The sequence below is a fragment of the Balaenoptera borealis genome (genome assembly GCF_965194805.1).
Source record: "Balaenoptera borealis genome assembly, chromosome: 8".
In the NCBI taxonomy this organism is placed as follows: Eukaryota; Metazoa; Chordata; class Mammalia; order Artiodactyla; family Balaenopteridae; genus Balaenoptera; species Balaenoptera borealis.
In genome coordinates, this window is record NC_138865.1 from 32,809,068 (window position 1) to 32,833,294 (window position 24,227).

Genomic DNA, 24,227 nt, shown 5'->3' on the forward strand with positions numbered 1-24,227 from the left:
TAAAGTTTATGTGGTGAAGCAAAAGACCCAGAATGGCCAAAACAATATTGAAGAAGAACAGAGTGGTAGGAATGACACTACCTGATTTCAAGACTTACCATAAAGGTACAGTAATTAAGACAGTGTATTGGCAAAAGAACTGGCAAATAGATCAGTGAAACAGAACAGAGAGCCCTGAAGTAGACCTACACAAATATAATCAATTGACCTTTGACAAAGTAGCGAAGGCAATACAATAGACCAAAGATAGTCTTTTCAATAAGTGGTAATGGAACAAATGGACTTCCATAAGCAAAAACATGAATCTAGACACAGACATTTTACCCCTCACAAAAATTAATTCAAAATGGTTCACAGATCTAACTGTAAAGCACAAAACTATAAAACTCCTTGAAGATAACATAGGAGAAAATCTAGATGAACTTGTGTTCTGCAAAGACTTTGTAGATACAAAGCCACGATCCATGAAGAAAAGAACTGATAAGATGGACTTTATTAAAATTAAAAAGTTCTGCCCTGCAAAAGACAGTCAAGAGAATGAAAACACAAGCCATAGGATGGGAGAAAATATTTGCAAAATACACATCGAACAAATGACTTTGATCCAAAATATGCAAAGAACTCAAACTTACCAATAAGAAAACAAACAACTCCAATTAAAAAATGGTCCGAAGCTGACTTTAACAGACACTTCACCGAAGAAGATACACAGATGAGAAAGAAGCATATGAAAAGATGCTCCACATCATATGTCTTCAGAGAAATGCACATTAAAACAACAATGAGATACCACTACACTCCTATGAAAATGGTCAAAATCTGGAACACTAATGACACCAAATGCTGGCAAGGATGTAGAGCAACAGGAACTCTCATTGGTGGTGGGAATGCAAAATGGTGCAGCCTTTTTGGAAGACTGTTTGGCCGGTTCTTACAAAACTAAACATATTCCTACATGCAATCCAAAATCTGTTCCTTGGTATTTACCCAAAGGGGTTGAAAACTTATGTCTACACAAAAACAGGCACAAAAATGTTTATAGCAGCTTTAGTCATTAAACGCCAACACTTGGAAGCAACCAAGACACCTTTAGTAGGGAATGGATAAACAAACTGTGGTACATCCATATAGTGGAACATTAGTAATAAAAAGAAATGATCCATCAAGCCATGAAAAGACACAGAAGAAACCCAAATGCATATTACTAAGTGAAAGAAGCCAGTCTTTAAAGGCTACATACCATACGATTCTAGCTATATGATATTCTGGAAAAAACAGAAGTGTGAAGCCAGTAAAATGATCAGTGGTTGCCAGTGTTTAGATGGGAGAGAGGAATGAATAAGAGGAACACAAGGGATTTTAAGAGCAGTGAAACTATTCTGTACAATAATATAATGCTGGATACATGTCATTATACATTTGTCCAAACCCACAGAATGTACAACACCGAGAGGGAAACATCAACTATGAACTTGGGCTGACTATCATGTGTCAGCACAGGTTCACCAATTGTAAACTAAAAAAAGTATCAACACCACTCTGCAGAAGGATGCTGGTAATGGCAGAGGCTAAGCATGTGTGAGGGAAGGGGGTATATGGGAAATCTCTGTACTTTCTGCTCAATTTTACATAAACCTAAAACTGCTCAAAAAATAAAGTTTATTTTTCAAAAAGGGCAGGGGGGCTTTCTCTTTATCAACTACCCTGAGTATTCACTTAAAAATAAGTGCTATGATTTAAATAACTTACTGAGAAAGAAGAGAAACTTTCAGGGTTTTTTTTCCCCAGTTATACATCCTGGAGCCCATTTATAAAACTTAGTTCTATCCCTTCATGGTTTTAAAATTGTGCAAGGGTGTGCGACTCTACCAGCCTTCAGAGGAATCAAATATCTGGAGGGAGAATGGCTGTACTTTTTCATGGATTGTCCTGCTTCAGCACCCTAAGCAGACAAGGATTTAGATCTGTTTTAAACGTCAATTTTAATTATCCCAATTATTATTCACTCATGACTGCTGAAAAATTATATTCGACAAGAGGAACAGATTCCAAGTGGTGGGAGTGTTTCTAAAATTATAACTTGTGCCAGTTTAATGAATCACACTGCTTCTCATACAGGAACAGCACTTTTTTTTTTTTTTAAAGAACCACTATTTATCTTTATTTCTTCAGCTTCCATCACAGTGGCTGGCACATGGTAAGCATTTGATAAATGTTTGCTGAATTAAATTGATCACAAGTCCGAGAGCAACTTTCTTAAATCTCCATATCTAAGTTATATTTCAACCCTGACATATATTGAGCTTAAAACATTGAAACAGCCAAGTACATCCTAACAGAAAAATCATGCGGTCTTAATTTCCAGGCTGGGTGTGGGGTAGGTATGTGATAGTGGGACCCAGGAAAATATAGATAGAGAAGAGGGGTTCTCACTAATAGGAAGGGACTGCCAATGAAGTATTCATTTCAGAAGGCATTCTCATTCCTGCTTAAACAGGGCATGTCAGTAAAATTCAGCAATCCAACACACTCAGATATTTTTCAAAAATAATTCACAAATGGAAAGATGAGAACATGTCTGTGTTAGAAGTAACACGTCTAGATTTATCAAGATTGTATAATTTTGTGCAATGAAATTCAGGGGAGAAATAGACACAGCAGTTTTTCAGACACTGATACCCAAGGGGCAATTCCCCATCCGTGCCCCTGAAATTCTGATTTAGTGAGAGGATTTATTTGTGTACTTAAGGCAGACACATTCTGTTCTTCAGAGAAGGAAATGTACAACGCTTGGGACAGGAGCTGAGAGATCTCTGCAGTGGATGAAAACCTCAACTGTGCCAGGAGAGACCCTCAACGTAGCCACCAGGAGTGTGCACTAAATTGCAGTTTTCATATGAGTAGCCCTGGTATCTGTATTAGGTTCTGTGGTTATTACACCAGAATTGGAGAGTTGGGCAGTGTAAAAGACATACTTTCAAAAATCTGAAGCCCTATCACGCTAGTGCCCAGAAAGATGCACTTGGGAAACTCAGCTGTTGACTCATATTAGTATTGATATTACTTTAAATATTTAGTTTAAAAAGACTTTCACTATCCATAGCTCATTAACTGGAAAACTTCCTTGCTTGTATATAAATCTGAAATATCCATTTAAGGGGCAAAGTCTAATATTCCACACAACTTACTCAAATTGTTGAAATAGTCACAGAGCAATGAAATATGCAGTTTTGGGGTGACGTCAGTATCATGATAGTGTGAATCGTTCCTTTTTTCTCTCTCTCCTTTGATTTACAACTATTAGGACGTCCATAACCAGAAAAAAAAAAAAAAAAAGCACCTATCCACAGCATACAACGACATCCAAGAGGTCCATCCACCTGTGCATCCAAAGTGGGTGGATTGGACCATGGAGTAGGTAGCAGGGATTGAGGTAAGTGGCTGCAGAGCTGGTGGCAGGAGGCTGTGACAGCACAGAAGGCGGCTGCTGTTCTGGCAGCGAGCCAGCACCACCTTTCCAGCAGAGGAGCTGGAGGATGAAGGCAGTGACTGGAAGTCTGCCCAGCCACGTGTGTTACAGCTGGCGGGACCAGTTGCTCTCTCTGAGGAGAGACTGCAGTGAATGGGCAGAGGGAAAGGAAAGGTAAGTAGACAGACAAAGAGAACTGAAGTAAAATGTCTCCTGCTGTCTGCCCCTGGAGGCAAGGGGACCAGCCACCCAAGGACCCCCGGGACACCGCCCCCATCCCAACTTGAGGATACCTCTACCAGGCCATGGACACCCACAAAGCCCCAAGTGCTAAGTACACACACCTCCCCCCTGCGCCCACATTCTGCCACCACGCGTTGTTTTTGTTGTTGTTGTTTTTGTTTTGTTTTAACTGTGTGGGTTCCCAATCTTAGAAGCCGCTAGTTAACGCTGGTAAGAGAAACCAAAAACTTGTGCCATAGCGCCACCTTCTGGAAAGGAAGGCTCCTAACTGCCACCCTGTTGCATTCTTAGGATCAAAGTAAACAAAGTCTTACCTAAATAAAAATGGTGTTCCATTTTTTATTTAGGGAATCATGGTAATAGGGTATTGCAAAAAAAAGCAAGACAATTTTCCAGTAGCCAAACCCAAAGGTATGGAATATTGTGATCTAACTGATAAAGAGTTTTAAATAGCTGTTATGAAGAAATTGAATAGAAAACTCATAAAGGCAATGCAATGATATTAGGAATGAAAATAACAAGCACAAGGAATACTTTACCAAAGAGATGAAAATTCTAAAAAAGAATCAGATTTCGGGAGCTGAAGAACTCAATAAATGAGATAAAGAATGCATTACAATGCACTGGAAATAGAGCAAATCAGGTAGAAGAGGAATTAGCAAGCTCAAGGATAGAAATATAGAAATAATTCAGGTGGAAGAAAAGAGAGAGCTAAGATTTTTAAAAAGTGAAGCCTATGAGAAATATCTGATTCTATTGGAAAGGGAAACGTAAGAATAATGGGCATCCCAGAAGGAGAAGAAAGTGGGAAGGGGACAGAGTTTATTTAAAGAAATAATAGCTGAGAAATGCCCAAATCTGGGGAAGGGATGAATATACAGATCCACGAAGCTAACAGAATATCTTGTTATCTCATCACAGAAAGACCTCCAAAACACATTTTAATGAACCTGTCAAAATTCAATTATAAAGAAGCAATTTTAAAGGCAGCCAGGGGGGGGAAAAAAAAAAAAAGACAGCAACCTACAGAGGTACCCCCATTAGGCTACAGTAGATTTCTCAGCAGAAACTTTGAAGGTCAGGAGATAGATAGTGGAATGACATATTCAAAATATTGAAAGATAAAAATTTCCATCTAAGAATATGTGGCAGTTATCCTTCAGATATAAAGGAGAATTAAAGCCTTTCCCAGACAAACTAAAGCTGAGGGAGTTTACCACCACTAGACCTGCCTTATGAGAAATGTTGAAAGGAGCTCTTCAAGCTGAAACAAAAAGACAAAAGTACACAAAACTCTGATTAAGATGATAAATACTCATAATTAGAATACTGTAAATCTTTTCTAAAACACTATATTAAATTCTTAACTATAATATAATGGTTAAAGGAAAAGAACATTAAAAATAGCTATAGATACTACAACTTGGTAATGAAATCACAGCATAGAGATCATTTCTAACATTAAAAATAGAAAAGGGGAAGAGTAAGCAGATGAAACCTTTATAGGTGAATGAAGATAAACTGGCATCAGCAGGAAAGGGGCTATTTTACCTGTAGGATATTTTATGTAAACTTCATGGTAACCACAAGCAAAAATCTAGAGCAGAAACATAAACATAAAAAAGGGGAGAGTGAGCAAATCACCATGGAAAACCACCAACTTATAAGGGCAGACAGAAAGAGAAGAAAAAAGGAACAACAGAGAGACAAAATAAGCAGAAGGCAAAAGATAAAATGGCAATAGTAAATTCTTACATATCAATAATCACCCCTAAATGTAAGCAGATTGAACTCACTGATCAAAAGGCACATAGTGGGTGGATGGCTGAAAAAACAAGGTCCAACTCTATGCTCTCTACAGAAGACTCATTTCAGCTCTAAAGGCACATAGGCTCAAAGTGAAAGGATGGAAGATGATATTCCAAGCAAATAGAAACGAAAAGAAGGTGGGTATAGCCATCCTTGTATCAGACAAAACACACTTCAAGCCAAAAAAGGTAAGAAGAGACAAAGAAGGTCAGTAAAGGGGTCACTACATCAAGAAGATATAACAATAATAAATATCTACGTTCCCAAAACCTGATCACTGAAATATACAAGTATGTAATAATAGATATTAAGGAACAAACAGACAACAATGCAGTAATTGCAGGAATTTCAATACCCCACTATCAGCAATGGATAGATTGTCTTGACAGAAAATCAACAAAGAAACGTTGGACTTGAACCACACCTTAGAACAAATGGATTTAATAGACACATATAGAATATTCCATCCAACAGTAGCAGAACACACATTCTTCTCAAGTGCACATAGAACATTCAGGCTGGATCATATGATATAGGTCACAAAACAAATCTTAGCAAACTTAAGAAGACTGAAATCATATCAGCTATCTTCTGTGACCACAATTGGTATGAAACTAGAAGTCCACAACAAGAGGAAGATGAGAAGATCTACAAACATGTGGAAAGTAAACACACGTCTAAACAACCATTGTGTCAAAGAAGAAATCAAAAAGGAAATAAAAAATATCTCAAAACAAATGAAAATGAAAACACAACATATCAAATATCATGGCATGCAGCAAAAGCAGATCTGGGTGGAAAGTTTATAGCAATAAATACATTAAGATGTTAGAAAAATCTCAAGTAAACAACCTAACTTTATACCTCAAGGAACTAGAAAAAGAAGAAAAAATTAAGCCCAAAGTTAGCAGAACTAAGGAAATAGTAAGTATCAGAATGCAAATAAATGAAATAGAAACCAGAAAAACAATAGAAAGGATCAAGGAAACTACAAAATGTTTCTTCAAAAAGATAAACAACATTGACAAACCTTTAGTTAGACTCAGGAAAAAAAAGAAGAGTCAAATAAATAAAATTAGAAATGAAAAGAGAAGACATTACAACTGATACTACAGAAATACATAGAATCATAAGAGACTACTATGAACAATTATATGCCAATGGATTATACAACCTAAAAGAAATGGATACATTTCTAGAAACACACAACCTACCATGACTGAATCAGGAAGAAATAGAAAGTAGGAACAGACCAATAATGAGTAAAGACACTGTATCAGTCATTTAAAAATTCCCAACACAGAAAACTCCAGGACCAGAAAACTCCCCTGGATAATTCTACCAAACATTGAAAGAAGTACTACCAATCCTCCTCAAACTCTTTCAAAATATTGAGGGGGAGAAAACACTTCCAAACTTGTTCTATGAGGCCAGCATTACCTTGATACCAAAGCCAGATAAGGATACCACAAGAAAAGCAAACTATAGACCAACATCCCTGATGAACATAGGTGCAAAAATTGTCAACAAAATATTAGCAAACCAAATTCAAGAACACATTAATAGAAGTATATACGATGACCAAGCGGAATTTACTCCTAGGATGAAAGGATGGGTCAACATATGCAAATCAATAAATCCAACACATCACATCAATAAAAGAAAAAATAAAAATCACATGATCTTTTCAATACAGAAAGAAAAAGCATTTGACATAAAACAACAGCCTTTCATAATAAAAACCCTTAACAGACTGGGTATAGAAGGAACATACTTCAACATAAAGGCCATGTATAACAAACACAAGGGTAACATTATACCTGATGGAGAGAAATGGAAAGTGTTTCCTCTGAGACCAGGAACAAGGCAAGGATGCCCAGTCTCACTATTCTTCTTCAATATAGTACTGGAAGTCCTAGCTAGAGCAATTATGCAAGACAAAGAAAGAAAATAGATCCAAATCAGAAATGAAAGAGTAAAACTGTCAGTATTTGCTGATGATATGATGGAATATATAGAAAATCCCAAAGAATCAGCCAAAAAACTATTGAAATTAATCAACAATTTCAGTAAATTGGCAGGATACAAAGTCAACGTACAGAACTCAATTTCATTCCTCTACACTAATGATAAAGCATCTGAGAAAGAAATAAAGAAAACCATCCCTTTCACAATAGCATCAAAAACAATAAAATACTTAGGAATAAATTTAACCAAGGAAGTGGAAGATCTGTACAATTAGAACTGCAAAACTGCTGAAAGAAATCAAGGACACCAACAAATGGAAAGACACAAACAAAATCAAAGAAATTGAAGACACAAACAAATGTTCATGGATCCAAAGAGTTAATATTCTTAAAATATCAATAGTTCTAAAAGCCATCAACAAATTGAACATAGTCCTCACCAAAATACCAAAGGCATTCTTCACAGAAATAGAAGAAACAATCCTAAAATGTGTGTGGAACCACAAAAGACCTCAAACAGCCAAAGCAATCTTGAGAGAAAAGAGCAAAGCCAGAGATACCACACTTCTGGATTTCAAGCTATACCACAAAACCATAGTAGAAAAACAGTATTGTACTTGGGGGGAAAAAAGACAAATTGACCAACGGAACAGAATAGAGAGCCCAGAATTAAACCCTGGCATATACGGTCAACTAGTATTCAACAAGGAAGCCAAGAATACCCGGTGGAGAAAGGATAGCCTCTTCAACAAATGGTGCTGGAAAAATTGGAGAAACATATGCAGAACACTGAAAGTAGACCCCTATCTCACACCACTCACAATAATTAACTCAAAATGGGTCAAAGACTTAAACATAAGACCTGATGCCATAAGAATCCTAAAAGAAAATGTTAGGGGAGAAGTTTATTGATATTGGTCTTGGCAATCATTTGGTGGGCATGATGCCAAAAGAACAAACAATAAAAGAAAATAATCAAAGCATGGGACTACATCAAACTCAAGAGCTTCTGCACATCAAAAGAATTAATTAATTAACAAAATGAAAAGACACCCTACAGAATGGGAGAAAAATTTTGCAAACCATTTATCGAATAAGTGATTAATATCCAAAATATATAAGGAACTCAGTCAACTCAATAACAGAAAACAAACAATCTGGTTAAAAGATGGGAAGAAGAAGTAAATAGTCATTTCTCCGAAAAGGACATCAAAATGGCCAAGAGACACATGAAAAGATGCTCAACATCACTAATCCTAAGTGGACTGCAAATCAAAATCACAGTGAAACATTACCTCACACCTGTGAGAATGGCTATCATCAAGAAGACAAGGACCAACAGATGCTGGTGAGGATGTGGGAATGTAAATTAGTCTAACAACTATAGAAAGCAAGATGGAAGCTCCTCAAAAAATTAAAAGTAGATCTATCATATACTCCAGGTATTCCACTTCTGGGTATACAACCAAAGAAAATGAAAATAGGATTTTGACAAAATATACGCACTCCCATGTTTATCACAGCATTACTCACAATAGCCAAGATACGGAAACAACCCAAAAGACCATCAGTGGATGAATGGGTAAAAAAATATGTGGTATACATACACCGTGAAATGTTATTCAGCCATGAGAAAGGAAGAGATCCTCCCATTTGCTACAACATTATGCTAAGAGAGTAAGTCAGATAGAGAAAGACAAGTACTGTATGATGTCACTTACATGTGAAATCTAAAAGTTAAACCTGTGAAAAACAGAATAAAACGGTGGTTACCAGGGACAGGGACAAGAGGGATGGTCTTTAAGGGTACAAACTTGTACGAACTGGTAAATGAGCCATGAAGATCTAATGAACAGTATAATAAATAGACAGTAATACTATACTATAATTATATAACGTGATCATGTGTATTATAATTATATAATGTGGTATTACTTCAGCAATCACATTAACAATATATAAATGTATCAAAGTAACATACTGTATACCTTAAACATATGCAATGTTACAAGTCAAATTTACTCAATAAAAAAGTGTGCAATTTTATATTTTTCTGTTCATACATTGTTCACGTGAATTACCAAATTACTGTAATTGCCAAAATCACATAATTTTCTTCTACAAATGTTGCTGCTATATAAGTTGCTTCATGGAGCAAGGACCTAATAAATTTTTTTTTTTTTAATTTATTTTTGGCTGTGTTGGGTCTTCGTTTCCGTGCGAGGGCTTTCTCTAGTTGCGGCAAGCGGGGGCCACTCTTCATCGCGGTGCACAGGCCTCTCACTATCGCAGCCTCTCTTGTTGCGGAGCACAGGCTCCAGACGCGCAGGCTCAGTAGTTGTGGCTCACAGGCTTTGTTGCTCCGCGGCATGTGGGATCCTCCCAGAGCAGGGCTCGAACCCGTGTCCCCTGCATTGGCAGGCAGATTCTCAACCACTGCGCCACCAGGGAAGCCCCCTAATAAATATTTTTTGAGTGAATAATTTATTTTGAAACTTTAGAGATTTTTTTTATCCTTCAATTTTCTCCACTAAAAATTGGAGACAAAATTATGTATTTCTTTCTGTATTATATGATTGTAGAAGAGTTAAAAACTGCTGCACAAATTTTTTAAAAACCTGTGATGAACATGAAAGGGTTAGATGTTCCTTTATATTTACAGGTGTGCTTCTTCTAAAAGTCCATGTAACTTTAAAAACTTACAAAATTTAACAAAAAAATAACACCTATACTATAATATTTGATCCATAAATGCTATAACAATTGTTAAAATTTTAGGACAAGATTTAAGTTACACAAGAAATTTTTACACTATGTTTGGTAATTTGGGCATTTTCATTGGAAAAAATTTAAAATAAAATAACCAACATACTCCAAAGCTAAAGATTCACTGCTTTGTGGTAGAATGAGAAAAGAGAATACACATCATTGCAAACAAATGTGTATTTGGTGCTTTAAATAATCAACTGGGAGTTTCAAAAAGCTTGTCTAACTAGGATAAAACTCCATTCATACGCTGTCTTGCAATTTGGAAATACTTTCCTTTTGTCCATCCATCCCTCCTCCTCCCACCCTCTCCTTCTTCCTTGTCTTCCTCCTTTCCTCTCTTCCTTCTTTTCTCCAAGATATTCAACAGGGGACAGTTGTCAAAAAGATGTTCATAGCTAAAGGCAGCAAGTACAATCAATCCATTCAAAGCACAAGTACCTGTTAATGATCCCTCCATAAAATACCCCTTTTCTCATTTTGCCAGAGGGGAAAAAAAACAAGACAGTAACTTCTTTGTAGAGTTCCAAGAATATACACAAAATATATAGAGGAAAAAGGAAAATTTTATATTTTAGAATTTGGATCCAAATGACACCTAAAGTTTTAAAACAATTAATTCCTGGTAAATATTTTCAGGTTTAATTTACTGAGGTACACTATTACAATATAGCATTGCTGTTTAATGTAATGTTTACCTAAAAATTATTTAATGATTAATAGCAACAGTTCACTGAAAACTTGGGTCTCTGACCAAAAAGTTTCCATAAAACAATCATTATGTTTAATTGTTCATGTTTATTCAAAAATACAGGCCACTGCTGTTACAAGAGTAGAAAACCCAATCATTTTAGGAAGTGTGTGTGTGTGCACATGCACACGCATGCGTGCATGCACATATTTAACAAGTAAATAAAAAATTAGATTACTATTGAATAAAGCAGTGCATTCTCAGGTATCTCATTAGATACATATATAAAGATAAAATAACTATTTGGAGGTGAAAACAAAGACTATTACAAGAGACAAAGAAGGACACTACATAATGATCAAGGAATCAATCCAAGAAGAAGATATAAAAATTGTAAATATTTATGCACCCAACATAGGAGCACCTCAATACATAAGGCAAATGCTAACAGCCATAAAAGGGGAAATCAACAGTAACACAATCATAGTAGGGGACTTTAAAACCCCTCTTTCACCAACGGACAGACCATCCAAAATGAAAATAAATAAGGAAACACAAGCTTTAAATGATACACTAAACAAGATGGACTTAATTGATATTTATAGGACATTCCATCCAAAAACAACAGAATACACTTTCTTCTCAAGTGCTCATGGAACATTCTCCAGGATAGATCATATCTTGGGTCACAAATCAAGCCTCGGTAAATTTAGAGAAAATTGAAATCATATCAAGTATCTTTCCTGACCACAACGCTATGAGACTAGATATCAATTACAGGAAAAAATCGGTAAGAAATACAAACACGTGGAAGCTAAACAATACACTACTTAATAACCAAGAGATCACTGAAGAAATCAAGGAAGAAATCAAAAAATACCTAGAAACAAATGACAATGAAAACACGATCACCAAAAACCTATGGGATGCAGCAAAAGCAGTCCTAGAGGGAAGTTTATAGCAATACAATGCTACCTCAAGAAACAAGAAACACCTCAAATAAAAAACCTAACCTTACACCTAAAGCAATTACAGAAAGAAAAACAAAAAAACCCCAAAGTTAGCAGAAGGAAAGAAATCATAAAGATCAGATCAGAAATAAATGAAAAAGAAAGGAAGGAAACAATAGCAAAGATCAATAAAACTAAAAGCTGGCTCTTTGAGAAGATAAACAAAATTGATAAACCATTAGCCAGACTCATCAAGAAAAAAAGGGAGAAGACTCAAACCAACAGAATTAGAAATGAAAAAGGAGAAGTAACAACTGACAATGCAGAAATACAAAGGATCATGAAAGATTACTGCAAGCAACTCTATGCCAATAAAATGGACAACCTGGAAGAAATGGACAAACTCTTATTAAAGCACAACCTTCCAAGGATGAACCAGGAAGAAATAGAAAATATAAACAAACCAAACACAAGCATTGAAATTGACACTGTGATTAAAAATCTTCCAACAAACAAAAGCCCAGGACCAGATGGCTTCACAGGGGAATTCCATCAAACATTTAGAGAAGAGCTAACACCTATCCTTCTAAAACTCTTCCAAAATATAGCAGAGGGAGGAACACTCCCAGACTCATTCTACGAGGCCACCATCATCCTGATACCAAAACCAGACAAAGATGTCACAAAGAAAGAAAACTACAGGCCAATATCACTGATGAACATAGATGCAAAAATCCTCAACAAAATACCAGCAAACAGAATCCAACAGCACATTAAAAGGATCATAAACCACGATCAAGTGGGATTAATCCCAGGAATGAAAGGATTCTTCAATATACGCAAATCAAACAATGTGATACACCATACTAACAAATTGAAGGATAAAAACCATATAATCATCTCAATAGATGCAGCAAAAGCTTTCAACAAAATTCAACACCCATTTATGATAAAAACCCTCCAGAAAGTAGGCATAGAGGGAACCTGCCTCAACATAATAAAGGTCATATATGACAAACCCACAGCCAACATCTTTCTCAATGATGAAAAACTGAAACCATTCCCTCTAAGATCAGGAACAAGACAAGGGTGCCCACTCTCACCACTATTATTCAACATAGCTTTGGAAGTTACAGCCACAGCAATCAGAGAAGAAAAAGAAATAAAACGAATCTGAATTGGAAAAGAATAAGTAAAGCTGTCCCTCTTTGCAGGTAACATGATACTATACATAGAGAATCCTAAAGATGCTCCCAGAAAACTAGTAGAGCTATTCAATGAATTTGGTAAAGTAGCACAATACAAAATTAATGCACAGAAATCTCTTGCATTCCTATACACTAATGAGGAAAAATCTGAAAGAGAAATTAAGGAAACATTCCCATTTACCATTGCAACAAAAAGAATAAAATACCTAGCAATAAACCTACCTAGGGAGACAAAAGACCTATATGCAGAAAACTATAAGACACTGTTGAAAGAAATTAAAGATGATACAAATAGATGGAGAGATATACTATGTTCTTGGATTGGAAGCATCAACATTGTGAAAATGACTATACTACCCAAAGCAGTCTACAGATTCAATGCAATCCCTATCAAACTACCACTGGCATTTTTCACAGATGTAGAACAAAAAATTTCACAATTTGTATGGAAACACAAAAGACCCCAAATAGCCAAAGCAATCTCGAGAAAGAAAAACCGAGGTGGAGGAATCAGGCTCCCTGACTTCAGACTATACTACAAAGCTACAGTAATCAAGACAGTATGGTACTGGCACAAAAACAGAAATATAGATCAATGGAACAGGATAGAAAGCCTAGAGATAAACCCAAGCACATACGGTCACCTTATTTTTGATAAAGGTGGCAAGAATATACAATGGAGAAAAGACAGCCTCTTCAATAAGTGGTACTGATAAATAACTGAAACATTTTCCTGTAAGTGATTAAAATATTTGTCGATTTCTCAGATGTTTAAATAGAAAAGAATGAAATTAGAACACTCCCTAACACCATACACAAAAATAAACTCAAAATGGATTAAAGACCTAAATGTAAGGCCAGACACTATCAAACTCTTAGAGGAAAACATAGGCAGAACACTCTATGGCATAAATCACAGCAAGATCCTTTTTGACCCACCTCCTAGAGAAATGGAAGTAAAACAAAAATAAACAAGTGGGACCTAATGAAACATAAAAGCTTTTGCACAGCAAAGGAAACCATAAGCAAGACGAAAAGACAACCCTCAGAATGGGAGAAAGTATTTGCAAATGAAGCAACTGACAAAGGATTCATCTCCACATTTTACAAGCAGCTCATGCAGCTCAATATCAAAAAAACAAACAACCCAATCCAAAAATCAGCAGAAGACCTAAACAGACATTTCTCCAAAGAAGATATACAGATGGCCAACAAACACATGAAAGAATGCTCAACATCATTAATCATTAGAGAAATGCAAATCAAAACTACAATGAGATATCATCTCACACCAGTCAGAATGGCCATCATAAAAAAAATCTACAAACAATAAATGCTGGAGAGGGTGTGGAGAAAAGGGAACACTCTTGCAATGTAAATTGATACAGCCACTATGGAGAACAGTATGGAGGTTCCTTAAAAAACGAAAAACAGATCTACCATATGACCCAGCAATCCCACTACTGGACGTATACCCTGAGAAAACCATAATTCAAACAGAGTCATGTATCACAATGTTCACTGCAGCTCTATTTACAATAGCCAGGACATGGAAGCAACCTAAGTGTCCATCGACAGATGAATGGATAAAGAAGATGTGGCACATATATACAATGGAATATTATTCCGCCTAAAAAAGAAACGAAATTGTGGTATTTGTAGTGAGGTGGATGGACCTAGAGTCTGTCATACAGAGTGAAGTAAGTAAGAAAAAGAAAAACAAATACCGTATGCTAACACATTTATATGGAATCTAAAAAAAAAAAAAAAAAAAAAAAGAATGGTCATGAAGAACCTAGGGTCAAGACAGGAAAAAAGACGCAGACCTACTAGAGAATGGACTTGAGGATACGGGGAGGGGGAAGGGTAAGCTGGGACAATGTGAGAGTGGCGTGGACATATATACACTACCAAATGTAAAACCGATAGCTGGTGGGAAGCAGCCGCATAGCACAGGGAGATCAGCTCAGTGCTTTGTGACCACCTAGAGGAGTAGGCTAGGGAGGGTGGGAAGGAGGGAGACGCAAGAGGGAAGAGATATGGGGGATATGGGGATATATGTATACGTATAGCTGATTCACTTTGTTATAAAGCAGAAGCTAACACACCATTGTAAAGCAATTATACTCCAAAAAAGATGATAAAAAAAATGTCCATATTTCAAAAAAAAAAAAAAAAGATAAAATAGCTATTTGGTATTATTTTCACAAGGTACAACTAAACATTTCTTTAAAAATTTTTCTGAAGAGGGTGTTTTTTTCTCTTTCTGTACAAAACTTCCAAACTGTGCTGGTGTACAGCACTCATGTCAAATAGAAGGTGAAACATTTTAATTCCACAGCAAGTGGAAATTAAAAATTCACAGAATTTGTTGAATTATACCAGGTATGGAAATGGCCTTCTCTTTCGTAAACCTGACTATATGTATATTATACATAAGACTACATATAAGCATTATATAAGATTATAGAACTTAAAATTAGTTTATAAAAGATACAAATCTGTTAACCTAAAAGGAACTCCAGATTTTTATAGAAAATTCATGATAAGATCCAATTTCATTCTATTTAAAAATCTGAGAAATCGACAAATATTTTAATCACTTACAGGAAAATGTTTCAGTTATTTATCAGCAACAATAATTGGTGAAAGTTTCTATGTATAATAATAGTAAGATGTTAAGAACATGAATTATATTGTGTCACCGAAATCCACCCAGTGGTGCTACTCATCATCCTTAACAGTTTTCACAGGTCTGCTTCCGCAAGCCAACAGTAGTCTATAAAAAAAATAGATTGGGTAAAAAAATCCACATGCTTAAACAGCCTCATACACCTATTCTAAAGTACAAACAAACTTTCACTGTTTAACCAAGAATATTCTCACTATCAGATGAAAGAACAACGAATGAAAAAACATGCAATCATATTAAAACATGAAACAGAAAACAGGACTTTTTCTGAGGAGGAAAATCAGTTTCATGATTTTGAAAAGCACACAAAATATCACATTTAATTTATTTTCTACTGATCATCCTTCTATTTATAACGCAGTACTTTATCTCAATTTTTAAACAATGTCCATGGTTAAATTCTACTTATGTCTCAAAGAACATTAGCAAGATTTTAGTCTCCCTCTTCATCCTCTCCACTCATGTTTTACGATGGTTTAAATAATAGTTTCTCTTAAAAAAGTTATTTTCCTTCAGAACTTATACTTGTTTCTATATTTCTTTTTGCTTCTTGTATTACAGCTCTGCTGAAGTTAAACTAGCTCTCATTCCATTATAGCAAATAAGTTTATATCATCATTATTTTTGGTGGTTTAAAATGTGACCATGTTTCTAGGTATTTTTTTTTAAATTATTGTTTTCCATTCATCTAACTCAGCACAATATGAGCTTTTATAAGTGAGATACATTATTGCTTTTCAGTTTTAAGAAATTTTATTTTTATGTTACTAATTCTTTTAAATTTATTGAAACTGGTTTTATGGTTAAGTAAAAATGTCAATATTCCACATGTAATTGAAAAGCCTGCATAATATTTTCTGTTATATATATATCCTTAAAATCAAAGTTGGAAATAATTTATTCAAATCTCTATATCCTTATCACTTCACTTTATTCTATTTTATGCTTGTCTATTTTTCTCAGTTATTTTCTCCTCCCCTCTCTTCTTGCTTTCTGTTGAACAGACTGAAATCTACCCCCATCCCATTCCATTTTTCCTACTGGTTTGAAATGTATATGTCTTATTACTCTTCTTTAAGTGGTCATCCTTAAAATTTTACACTGCATTCTGCTAAACAATTTAACAAAGCCTAAAATTAAACAAAATAATGCAGGGACCTTAGAATGCTTTAAGTCTGGTAAGCCTTTTCCAACTATATTTTCAATTGTTCACTTAGATTTATCTTGTCTTCTTCCTTTGAATTCCATCAACTTCATAAAGATGTTGTTGTACAAACAGCTTTATTACTGTTCAAATATGTGATTCTACCTGAGGACCTGCCATTTGTTTCTAGCTACTAGATTATAAGTACTCATAACTGACCTCTGTAATAATTTTCTTTCTTGCTAAGTATATCCATTAACACTTCTTTAGTGAAGGTTAATTGGCCTTAAATGCTCTTTGATTTTATATTTCTGTGAATGGCTTTATCTTACCTTCATCCTTCAAAGAGAAAGAAAGAGAAAGTCAATGAGTCTACAATTCTTGGTTGGTAATTATTCCCTCTCAGAACTTGAACAGTTCTTGTCTCTGATTTTGTTTGTTTATTTGTTATACTTATCTTTTATCTGCTTTTAACATCTCTTGATTCTGGTGTTCTACAGTTCCAATATAAAGTGTTGTTTTGGGTGGGAATTTATTTTCCTTTGTATCACTAGGGATTTGAGAGGTTTCCTGAATCTAAACAGTGGTGACTCTCTTCAATTCTGGGCAATTCCCATAGATTATCTCTTAAGTATTTCTTTTTCCCACATGCTCTTCCTTCTAGAACTCAGATCAGATACAAAAATCAATCGCTTTACCCTGTCCCCTAACCTGGCTTTCATATTTTCCATCTCTTCATCTCTCTGTGGTGCATGCTGGTTATTTATTTCAAATGTGTCTTCTAATTTGTTGAGTCTCTCTTCACCTGTGTCTAATCTGCTGTTTCAGCATTCACTAAATTCTTTATTTCAGTGATTACATTTTTCATTTCTCAATACTACTCTTTTTCAATTCTACTTGATCATTTTGATAGTCTCTTATTCTTTCCATTCTTCTACTCTTTTATTTCTTTATACATATAAAACAAATTTTATATCCTAAATCTATTTCAATATATACATTTATTTTGGTCTAATTCTGTAGTTTATTATTTCTGATGATTCTTCCTCTTGCATTTTATGTTTTTATTTTTATTGTGAGCATATGTTTCCTGGAAATGGATCTGTAAGAGCCTAGATGACTATATTCAACAGGAAGACAAGACATGGAGAGAAAGTGCCAGAAGTAGAGGGAGGGGTAACTGAAAGTCCTGATGGAAGAATGCCAGTGTAGCTAGGTGGTGGTTGTAGTTTAGGGTCAGTTAAAGGAGGGACTAGGAACAGTAAGTGAAGGGAAGGGACCTTTCAAGGAATAAATGTGTGTGTGTGTGTGTGTGTGTGTGTGTGTGTGTGTGTGTGTGATGTGAGGGAAGATTCGAAAATCTTTACCCAGAAAAGCAAGATCATCAGGTAAGTGGTCTTTAGAAAGATTATTCTGGGAGCAGAATAGCAAATGGATCAGAAGGAGGTGAGGTAGAGACAGGAAAATCATGAAGACAACAATAGTAAATGCCAGAGATTTACAGGGTTTGAATAAGTCAGTGATGGGATGACTGAAGAAAAGGGGACATGAGAAAATTCAAGAGATGGGGCTAAACCTAACCTTTCACAATCAAACAGTAATGCTCTCTTTCCAAGGATCCACACCAAAGTTTTCATACCCATTCTAAGTGAGATGACATTCCAAAGCATACAAAATATGTTTGACTTGGACACTAACACTCATTTCACTATCGTAAATGTCAAACAACCCATATTGATGGTCAGATACTATATGTCTTAGAAGACTTCATAAAAAACAGCCAGATAACAAGCAGTATATGTTTCAGGAGCATATTGTCTTGATCTGGGGAGTCCTTTTCAGCTAATGGAAAAATATATAAAACCGAAAGAAGTCAAAGTTGCTAGTGACAATTTAATCCAAATAGCTTAATCTGAAAAGCTTTATTGCTTAGAGAGATATAATATTACAGAAAGCTGAAACATATCAATGTACTGTTAGAGTTTCTAATTCTATGACATAAACTTATTTTTAAATATTCTTCTTTTGTGATATTGTCTTAATCTTGCAGTATTAGTGATAATACTTTGAATAATGGAAATACCCAGTATAAATGCCTTTCCCTAAAATTCCTTATCTGATTATTCTACCCAAGGTCATGGACCAAAGTCACATTTCTGATTTTACACTTGAGATCAACAGGAGCAATAGTAATGGCTAAAATTCACTGAGGACTTACTATGTTCCAGGCATTATTTATATATATTAATTAATTTAATCTTCATAACAAGTCTATGAGATGGGTTATAATTATTATTTATATTTTTGGAGACAAGGAAGCTGAGACACAGAAAGGATAAGCAAATTACCCAGGGTCACACAGCTGGCATTAATCAGTGGAAGCAGAAACCTAATCCAAACATTCCTTTCATAACCACTCCACTCCACTGCCTATCTGAAAGTGTGACTCATTATGTTAGTACATCTTGTTGAATTTTATAGTTTTATGCTGTTTGAAGGAGTGCTGCTGGAAGCATCTTCATTTATATACCTCCACTGGGCCCTTCTATGTAATTCTGAAAATACGAACGATCTTTGTTTGAAAATAGAGGTAGTCTTTAAGTGATAGCATGTGCATTTTGTCATGCCTTTGAGCTAGCTAGTCATAAAACTTCTCAAAGATAGTAACAGGTTTTGTTGACAATAATGGCCAGCCATAAACAGACTCAGAAATGCCTCACCCTAGACCAGGGGGTCAAGTCTGCAAGCACAACGGGAGCTTCCACTTGATGTTGCAGGTTACTGGACACAGAGTCCATGGTTCTCACTCCCAGAGGCAGCTGTGACCCAAATGAATTTAGCCTCATGGGTGTCAAGGAGACAACTGGACACCTACACTGAAGTGCAATGGCCACCTGTGCACCTGCAGGCCCTCTGCCCTGATGTGCAGTGAGCCTTTCCCACCTGGATTAGATGCTGCTTCCAGTATCAGGTAGACACTGTGAACCAGGCTGTGGAGAATGCCAATTACACACTGCCCCCAGGCACCTCTGTTTCAGGCTCCTCCTGAATATGGAGCCTTGCTGAGATCAGACTTGATCAAGATCTCCCTAGATAACAGTCATCTTGCCTAATAATACCTGCCAGAAGGCCTCCTCTTTGCTGCTTGTTGGTCTTTGGTAGTTCCCCTGACACCTGGCCTTTTCAAGCTCTCCCTCAGGGCTTCCCAGCAACTTTTACAACAGGCACCATGCTTTTTATCAAAGCCTTGGGTCAGAAGTTATGTCAGGCATTTTCCTACTGGAAGAAAACAAAACACTCAAAATCAGCCAATGGATCCTTCCATGAACAAATCAGGTGGCTAGTAGAGAGCTCAGGGATAGTCACATAAAAATTCATTTTTATTAGGCCACCTAAAAAATGATTATAAAATACACAGGGGGATTCTGCAGATATTCTATATACTTTCAAGGTAGCATATTTAAAATATATTAATTTCTCCATTTATTTGGTACTTACTGAGTACCATCAGCAAAGCACTGCAGGAACAAAGAAGCGTGATTCTGTTTTCAGGAAGTTTAAAATCTGATTAAGGAGGGAGACATGTAACCAAGCATCTGTTCTATGAAGCCGGTAAGAGCCTGAAAGCTAGTGCTTTTCATAATAGATGTTAAACTAATTACCTAAATGGATTGTGCATTTTGCTTTCTTGTCAAAGTGATGCAGTCAAAGCACCTGGTCAAGGATCAAGTTGCGATCGCTTCCTGGCTCCACCACTGGTCATGAGGGCCAACCTTTCCTGTCACAGTAGCTGGATAAGAGCAGTCACAACACAGACAAAACAGTGGAAGTCAGATCTGGGGATCTTGCTGGATGTTTGGGGAAAGAGAATCATTCACCTTTTTACTTATCCAACAAATATGTATTGAGAACCCACTGTTTTCCAGGACCATCCCTGTGCTCTGGGGATTAGGAAGTAGGAATAACAACAAAAAAGAAAGAGGAAGTCTCTGCTTTCTTGGAGCTTGAGTTGAGGGAATAAACAAATAAATACATGCTTAGTGCTTCAGGGTAATAAGGACCAAAGTCCAAATAGAGGAAAGCATTCTCTCTATCACTGTGATTAGGAAGGTCGACCTTGGACATGGAGCTACCAAGCAGATTCCTGCCTGAGCATCAAGCTGACACTGGGAAGACAGAGCGGAAACATGAAGAGAGGCTGATCCTGATGGCACAGCCTCATCTGGATCTAACCTTGCCTGAAATGAAATGATGTGAACCAACAATTCCCCGTTTTGTTTAAGTCACTTGCCAATACCCCAGTCCTTCACACTTCCATTTCTTATTACTCCACATAGAATCAAACAACCATTAAGTCCTGAAAGTGTTCTTTGTGTGCAGTGTCACTTTTTCATTCTCACCGCCATCCTCCCACTTCAGTCCCTCTTACACCTGGGAAATGGAATAACAGTGGAAGACCTCAGGGGGATGGATCCCACAGGAAGTAGTGAAGGAGGAAGGACACCTCTTTGGCTGGCCAAATCCACGCAAGTCAACCCAGGAAGTCATTCGGCATCACCTCCATCTAAGAAAATGGAAGAAGATGCTCATGAAGGCTCTGGGCATGTTGATGCTGGGGGTTGGCAAGGAGGCCTTGGGAGGGTGGGTAAGCCAGTCTCATCCCTAGGGAATTGGGATGGCGATTAAGATACAACATATGTCCTTTTCATGCTCAAATGCGCAATAGCCTGCAGGATGTATCTCCCCACTCCTGCTTCACCTTGCAGCAATATCCATGAGGAAAAGGAACTTTTCCTAGGCAAACATGCAGCCTATCTTCCAACAAATGAATCCTATCACTTAGAAGAAGAACAAGTGAAATCAGTCCATAGTGATGCAAATCTCCCAAAGATCAGGTTTTCAGGTTTCTTAAAATAGATCAGTAGTTCATCATGACAAAAGAATAGTAAATAATTATGATCCAAAATTTATTCTTATAAACTGGAAAATCAATATGTTTGTTAACCTTGTACCATAGTTCAAAATAGATCATTTGACTTACCTCTAATAGGTAATTGACTCTGAGATCTGTCAATTCTACTGTGTTTTAGGCCAGAAAAAATATTTTTCAGAAATGTTCCTTGTCACTTTAAGAAAGCAAAGAGTAATTTGGCGTTTGCTCCCTTAAACTCTCTTATACGTACCTTAACTAAACTCTAGTCAACATATCCTCTTTCAGTCCCCCAATTTTTTTAACCCCTCGCAATGACGGCATGGTTCACACCATAGAAAAGGATGTGCTCTGAAATGTCAAGGCTCACAGGTTTTCTTATCAGAACTTCCGTGAATCGAGACTTCCCTGGTGGAGTAGTGGTTAAGAGTCCGCCTGCCAATACAGGGAACACGGGTTCGATCCCTAGTCCAGGAAGATCCCACATGCCGCGGAGCAACTAAGCCCACGCACCACAACTACCGAAGCCCTTGCGCCTAGAGCCCATGCTCCGAAACAAGAGAAGGCACCTCAATGAGAAGTCCGCGCACCACAACAAAGAGTAACCCACGCTGGTCGCAACTAGAGAAAGCCCGTAGCCTCAGTGCCGCCATGAAGACCCAACACAGCCAAAAATTAATGAAAGAATTAATTAATTAAAAATAGAAAACTTCCATGAATTAACACAACGTTGCAGAGAAGCCTAAGAATCACAGACACACAGCAGGTAGCCAGCTTGATGACTTTACACAGCTATATTTTTCTTTTTATGTTGTATTATTATACTTTTAGTGTATAGCAATGTCCTTATTCTCAAGTTTCTGATCATCAAAGACACAGCAAACGTAAAGCTATATGACTAATCCTTAATTTTGATAATCTCCAAACATTTGAACAGATGTCTATAGAAACATATTCTTTTTCTTACATCAGCCAAATCTGAGACATTAAAATAGTTAACAGTTCTTAAAATATTTTCTTCCATAATAGAAGTTTATATGAAAATTACTTTCTTTGACCTGAATCAAATTACTGAATTATTTTCGCATGCTAATCAGATTCCCTTTATTATATCTACTCGCCTTTAAATCAAAATCCTACCAGCCATTCCTTAGAACTGTAGTAACAGGAACCAGGACCTGGCAAGGCCTCAGAGGCAGCTTAAGTGCTGCTGGTTCTAACGGTGGCGGCACAGCAATACCCTAGAACACAAAACCCCTCCGACACGTGAAGCCAATAGTTTCAACTGGGCTTCAACTGGGTCAGGGCAGATGGCTTTGTATTTCCTGATTGCTCACATGCTCAGAAATCCAAAGTGGAGAATATCCGTTCTGCATGGTAACAAGTAAGAAATAGCTCAATCCCACGTAACTGGATCGTCACCTAATCCAATCTGTGCCTCTCTTACAACTATTGACAGTGGTTTTTAATTCCTTCAGCAGGTCTCTCTACCCAACCAGCCTCCCTTAAGACACACAAACCTACGTACACACACATGGTTCATTCTGCCACTTCTCCCACCAATTCACCACTCCGAGGAAGAGTGTATTTAGCTAAACTTTAGCAAGCTCTTTGGCTGCCTGAGGATTTAGAAATGTTAAAATAAAAACTAATTACCACCTTGAGAACTGCAGGTGGCACCTGGTCTTATGTCTCAAGGCAGCAGGTCGCTCCTGCATCATCCAAGCAGCAATGTCACTGCTTGCTCCTAAGCTCCAGAGAAACCCTCTGTTGGGTCTCGAACACCCCAAGTAATGAGATGCTACTGAAACGAGCATGTGGGGACCCTAGGTCTACGCCACAGCGTTAAGTGGCTTCTGAGGTTATCGAAACTGCCACTGATGCCAAACAAGGTTCACCAGCCCCTTCCTCCCACAGTGGTCCAGTGAACACGTGGCATAAAAATTCCTTCTCCACAGGTGACAGCCACTAAGGCCAGAGATGGAACCACAGGTGATACAACTTAGGAACACATAAATTTAAATATCTGATACACCATTTACCATATCCCTAAAATGACTCATTCGAAAGGATCATTTTTGCCAGTTTAAAAAACAAACTTTTTTCAAGTTTCTCTCCATGAGTTAGCTATAACTAGCACATCCTCCATGAGTATCTTTTCCTGATGTACTACTGAGTAAAAACTTAATAAAAGCCATAGCCTAGATAAAATATATCATTTTTTCATTTGTGATTAACAGCCTTGGAGGGAGGTTTTTTTTTTAAACTGGTCCATTAAACGGGCATATATTGAAATAAAAATTATATAGTTTCTAACTTTAAACTACTCAAAATTTCAAGTACTTTATGTTTCAATTC

The 24,227-nt window shown here is 36.7% G+C and overlaps 1 protein-coding gene across 3 annotated transcripts in view; it reads right to left on the minus strand.

Moving 5' to 3' along the window:
- Nucleotides 1-24,227, minus strand: part of LOC309633337 (serine/threonine-protein kinase WNK2-like) — a 256,600-nt gene that overhangs the window by 166,521 nt on the left and 65,852 nt on the right. The window lies entirely within an intron of this gene.